This window comes from Heterodontus francisci, chromosome 22 (assembly GCF_036365525.1).
Source record: "Heterodontus francisci isolate sHetFra1 chromosome 22, sHetFra1.hap1, whole genome shotgun sequence".
NCBI lineage: Eukaryota > Metazoa > Chordata > Chondrichthyes > Heterodontiformes > Heterodontidae > Heterodontus > Heterodontus francisci.
In genome coordinates this window covers 40,482,075-40,488,074 of record NC_090392.1, presented here as the reverse complement: position 1 = coordinate 40,488,074, position 6,000 = coordinate 40,482,075, and the positions used below count along the sequence as shown (strand labels likewise).

At 45.0% G+C, this 6,000-nt stretch overlaps 1 protein-coding gene across 1 annotated transcript in view; it reads left to right on the top strand.

Annotated features, from left to right (window-relative positions):
• Positions 1 to 3,875: 3,875 nt before the first annotated feature.
• The window catches only part of LOC137381549 (zinc finger protein 271-like), a 56,588-nt gene continuing 54,463 nt past the window's right edge, over positions 3,876 to 6,000 (top strand). Inside the window, exon 1 of the mRNA XM_068054245.1 lies at positions 3,876 to 4,284. The gene's annotated coding sequence lies outside the window, so the exon portion shown is untranslated. The remainder of the gene's footprint in view (positions 4,285 to 6,000) is intronic.

Here is a 6,000-nt window from a genome sequence, read left to right as displayed (position 1 = left end):
GTTTTTCAGTTGGATACTGGTGAGGTTGATGGTTCCTCGGGAGAGTGCAGCCAGAGCAAAGTCTGTGGCACAACAGGTGGCTCAGCTGCACAGGAAGGGAGGAAGAAGAGTGGAAGACCAATAGTGATAGGGGATGCGATAGTCATGGGATCAGACAGACGTTTCTGCGGCAGTAAATGTGACTCCAGGATGGTGTGTTGCCCCCCTGGTGCCAGGGTCAAGGATGTCATGGAGTGGCTGCAGGACATCCTTCTGGGGGAGGGTGAACAGCCAGAGGTTGTGGTCCACATTGGTACCAATGACAAAGGGAGGAAGAGGGATGAGGTCTTGAAAGCAAATTTTAGGGAGTTAGGAAGTAAATTAAAAAGCAGGACCACTAAAGCAGTAATCTCAGGATTACTCCAAGTGCCACGTGCTGGTAAGTGTAGGTACAGGAGGATAGATCGATGGAACATATGACTGGAGAATTGGTGTAGGAGAGAGGGCATCAGATTTCTGAGGCATTGGGAACAGTTCTGGGACAGGTGGGACCTGTACAAGATGAACAGGCTACACCTTAACAGGACCGGAACTAATATCCTCGCAGGGAGATTTGACAGTGCTGTTGGGCAGGGTTTAAACGAGCTTGTCAGGGGGACGGGAACCTGAGGGCAGCTCAAATTGGAAGGAAGTACAGCTGGTAACAGGAGGTAGAAAAGTAGCAAGTGACATTAGAAGGCAGGCGAAACAAAGGCGAGCATCAACTAGGCTTAGAATGCAGAATGTCAAGAAGACAAGGTTAAGGACACTCACCTGAATGCACACAGCATTGACAACAAGGTAGATGATTTAAAGGCTCAAATAGCGGAAACATAGCGACAGAGTGACCAAGACCGGGAACTGAATCTTCAAGGACATTTAGGAAGGACAGGCAAAAAGGAAAAGGAGGTGGTGTTGTGCTGATAAAGGATGGGATCAGTACATTAGTAAGGGAGGATCTCAGATCGGAAGAACAAAATGTGGAATCTTTGGATGAAGCTAAGAAACAGCAAGGGGCAGCAAACATTGGTAGTTGTTGTTTATCGGCCACCAAACAGTAGTGGTAGTGTGGGTATTAATCAGAAGGTTAGAGAAGCATGTGGCATGGGTGACTTCAATCAGCATATAGACTGGGTAAACCTAATGAGCACTAATGCTGTGGAGGACGGGTTTCTGGAGTGTGTTAGGGATGGTTTTCTACAGCAGTATGTTGTGGAACCGACCAGAGAACAGGCTATTTTAGATCTAGTTTTATGTAATGAGAAAGGGCTAATTAATAACCTTGTTATAAAAGAACCTTTAGGTATGAGTGACCATAATTTTACATTATGTTTGATAGTGAAGTGGTTCAATCTGAAGCCGGGGTGTTAAATTTGAACATAGGAAATTATGAAGGTATGAGGGGCAAATTGGCTGGGGTAGATTGGGAAAATACATTAAAAGGTATGACAGTACATAGGCAACTGATAGTCTTTAAATAAATATTACATAGTTTATAGCAACTATACATTTCTTCAAGGCACAAAAACCCCAAAAGTAAAGGCAGTCAACCGTAGATTACAAAAGAAGTTAAGGATTGCATAAGATTAAAAGAAAAGGCCTTTAAAGTTGCCAAAACTAGTTGTAAAATTGAGGATTAGGAGGATTTTAGAATACAGCAAAGCAGGATGAAGAAACTGATGAAGAAAGGAATAGAATATGAATGTAAGCTAGCAAAAAATATAAAAATGGACTGTAAAAGCTTCTACAGGTACGTAAAATGGAAACATTTAGTTAAGACAAATGTGGGTCCATTACAGGCAGAGTCAGGACAATTTATAATGGGAAATATAGAAAGGAGGGAGAGAAAAAACAGGGAATTACAGACCTGTTAGCCTTACATCAGTCTTTGGAAAAATGCTGAAATCTATTCTAAAGGATGTGATAAATGGACACTTGGATAATAATGATCTGATTGGGCACAGGCAACATGGATTTATGAATGGGAAATCATGTTTGATGAACCTGTTGCAGTTTTCTGAGGATGTTACTAACAGAATTGATAAAGGCGAGTTGGTGAACATGGTATACTTGAATTTTCAGAAGGCTTTTGATAAAGGAGGTTGGTTAGCAAAATTAAAGCACATTGATAGGAGGTAATATATTGGCATGGATTAAGGATTGGTTAACAGGCAGAAAGCAGAGAGTTGGAATTAACGGATCATTCTCATGTTGGCAGGCTGTGATTAGTGGGGCACCACAAGGATCAGTGCTTGGGCCCCAGCTGTTCACAATATATATCAATGATTTGGATGTGGGGACCAAATGTAATATTTCCAAGTTCGCAGATGACACAAAACTAGGTGGCAGCGTGTGTTGTGAGGAAGATGCAAAGCGGCTTCAAGGGAATTTGGATAGATTTCGTGAGTGGGCAAGAACGTGGCAGATGGAATATAATGTGGAAAAATGTGAGATTATGCACATTGGTAGGAGGAATAGATGTGCAGAGTATTTTTTAAATGGTAAGAGGTTAGAAAGTGTAGATATACAAAGAGACCTGGGTATCTGTCAATGTCACTGAAAGCTAACGTGCAGGTGCAGCTAGCAATTAGGAAGGCTAATGGTATATTAGCCTTTATCGCAAAAGGATTTGAGTACAGGAGTAGTGAAGTCTTGCTTCAATTGTGCAGAACCTTGGTTAGACCGCACTTGGGGAGTACTGTGTGCAGTTTTGGTCCCCTTACCTGAGGAAGGATATTATTACTATAGCGGCAGTGCAACGCAAGCTCACCAGACTTGTTTCCAGGATGGTGGGACTGTCTTATGAAGAGAGATTGGGGAATCTGGACCCGTATTCTCTAGTTTCGAAGGTGATCTCATTGAAACCTACAAAATAGTTAGGGAATAGACAGGGTAGATGCAGCTAAGGAGTTTCCCCTGGTTGAGGAGTCTAGAACCAGGGGAAGCAATTTCAAAATAAGGGGGAAGCCACTTAGGACAGAGATGAGGAGAAATTTCTTTACTCAGAGGATTGTGAATCTTTGGAATTCTCTACCCCAGAGGGCTGTGGAAGCTCAGTCATTGAGTATGTTTAAAGCAGAGGTTGACAGATTTCTAAATACAAATAACAGGATATGAGGATAGTGTGGGAAAAAAGCATTGAAATGGATGATCAGCCATGATCATATTGAATGGTAGGGAAGGCACGATGGACTGAATGGCCTACTCCTGCTCCTATGTTTAAGTGGAAGTTGGATGGCATCTTGAGAGAAATCGTCTTGCAGGGCGACAGGGATCAAGCTGGGGAGTGGGACTGACTGCATAGCTTCGTGGAGAGCTGGCACAAACTCAATTGGCTGAATAGCGTCCTTCTGTGCCGTATGGACTATGGACCAGTCCCCATTTCTCCTCCATTTACAGACGCTCCCTGCTTCTCCTGGACTTTGGGGCAGTTAGGGTCTTTCAGATATGGGCCGGAGAAGCGGTGGAAGCCGCAGCTGGAGGGGTCGCTGTTTAGACTGGCTCCTGGCTCCGCATTCGGTGTATCTGTGACCTGCGAGCCCCGGCCTTTATTAACACGCCTCCCTCTCACATGCTCGAACTGCGATCTCCACCTCAACCCCGACCTGCCGCACATGCTCAGCTAACACCGCCCGCCCCCTGACTGATTGACGGCAGCTACGGACCAATAGTAAGAGAGGGAGCGGGCCTGGAGGACTGAGCGGCCGGTGGGTCAGCCAACCAATCGAAGTGAGTGAGGGGCGGGACTCACGGCACGTAGTGGGCGGGTTCATAAACGATCCGCCAAAACTGACTCCGCTTTCTATTGGGCAGGAGCTGCCGTCAATCACTTAGGTATTGTGAGTTGTCAGGTGAGAGGTCGTCGGCGGGAACGAGAGAGGGGAGTGGGCAGCGGGATTTACATACACCGGCTATGATTTTATCACAGGGTGTCGACCTCCGGCAAAAGCGCCGCCGAAAACTCCTGCCGAGCCCCTTCTGTGGGAAGCAGCCGAAGCAAGTGCCAACAGCGGCGGGCCTTTCCCAGGATCAAGAACCCCGGCGACGGAAGTCCCGCCCTCTGAAAGCTGCCGATCAATCAGAGCTAGGCAGCTCTCAGTCTTTTCTTCAGCAAAATACTTTATTAACAAAATTTGTTTAAAAAAGTACATTACAAAACAATTCATAGTTAGACATTTCGGAAAGTGTAAAAAAGATCAGTTTCTTTCGATAGCAAATGTGAGCACCCACCTGAAGCCCAGGAGCAGTGCTTGACCCAGGTCACAGGTAGGTCAGAGTGGGAGGGGTCCTGGGGGAGGAGCTGTAGGGAGCAAGGCAGTTGCCAGCAAAGGCAGGGGGTGGCGATAAGTGCCCCTCCTCCCCCCCCCCCCCCCCACCACGCTCTCAATACTGGGTGCCTCGTTCGGATATCCAGCTTCCAAAACTCCATGGGGAAGGCCATTAAACTCCCTCTACCAAGCGCAGCCCCAGGCCCGAATGTTAAACAATGAACATTATATTCCATCTGCTGTGTTCTTGCCCATTCATTTAGCTTGTCCAAATCCCTTGAAGCCTCCCTGCATCCTCCTCAGAACTTAGATTTGCTCCTAGTTTTGTGTCATCTTCAAATTTGGAAATATGACAATTGGTCCCCATATCCATGTCATTTATATAGGTTTTAAACTACTGTGGCCTAAGCACTTTGATCCTTGCGATACACCACTAGTAACAGCCTGCTATCCTGAACGTGACCCATTTATTCATACTACCTGCTTTCTGTCTGTTAACCATTCTCAATCCATTGCAGTATATTATCCCCAATCTCAGGTGCTCAAATTTTGTTTACTAACCTCCTGTGTGGGACCTTATCCAAAGCCTTCTGAAAATCCAAATACACCACATCCACTGCTTCTCCTTTATCTATGCTACAAGTAACATTGTTGTGGTGGTGAAGGGAGTCAATGTTGAAAGTGGTGGATGGGGTGCCAATTAAGCAGACCACTGTATTTATGTGGCTGGTTCAGTTTGTGGTCAATGGTAACCCCCAGGATGTTGATAGCGGGGAATTCAGCAATAGTAATACCATTGAACATCAAGGGGAGATGATTAGATTCTCTCTTGTTTGAGATGATCATTGCCTGGCACTCATGTGGTGCGAATGTTACTTGCCACTTATCAGCCCAAGCGGATGTTGTCCAGGTCTTGCTGCATATGGACATGGGTTGCTTCAGTATCTGAGGCGTCACAAATGGTGCTGAACATTTTGCAATCATTAGCGAACATCCCCACTTCTGGCCTTATGATGGAGGGAAACTCATTGATGAAGCAGCTAAAGATGGTTGGGCCTCGGACACAAACCTGAGGAACTCCTGCAGTGATGTAAAAGCAAAATACTGCAGATGCTGGAAATCTGAAATAAAACCAAAAAAGTGCTGGAAATACTCAGCAGATCTGGCAGCATCTGTGGACAGAGAAGCAAAGTTAACATTTCAGGTCAGTGACCTTTCATCAGAACCGGCAAAGGTTAGAAATGTAATAGGTTTTAAGCAAATAAAGTGGGGTTGGTGCAAAAGAGAACAAATGGTGTTGATAGGACAGAGAATAACTGACAAGGAGGTCATGGGCAAAGACAAAGTGTGTGTTAATAGTGTGGTGAAATACAAAGTGTTAGTGCAGAGAGGGTGTTAAATGACAGAATAATGAAAGCCCTAGCCACAAGCAAAAACATGAAAAAAAAAGAAATAAATGTGGGCAGGCACATGGTTTTTAAAAAGTGCAACGATGAAACAAACAAATAGAATGAAATACAAATAAAAAGTACAAAGTAAAACTAAAAATAAAGGGGGGGGGGCAGTCATGCTCTGAAATTATTGAACTCAGTGTTCAGTCCGGCCGGCTGTAGTGTGCCTAATCGGTAAATAAAGTGCAGTTCCTCGAGCTTGTGTTGATGTTCACTGGAACACTGCAACAATCCCAGGACAGATATGTGGACATGAGAGCAGG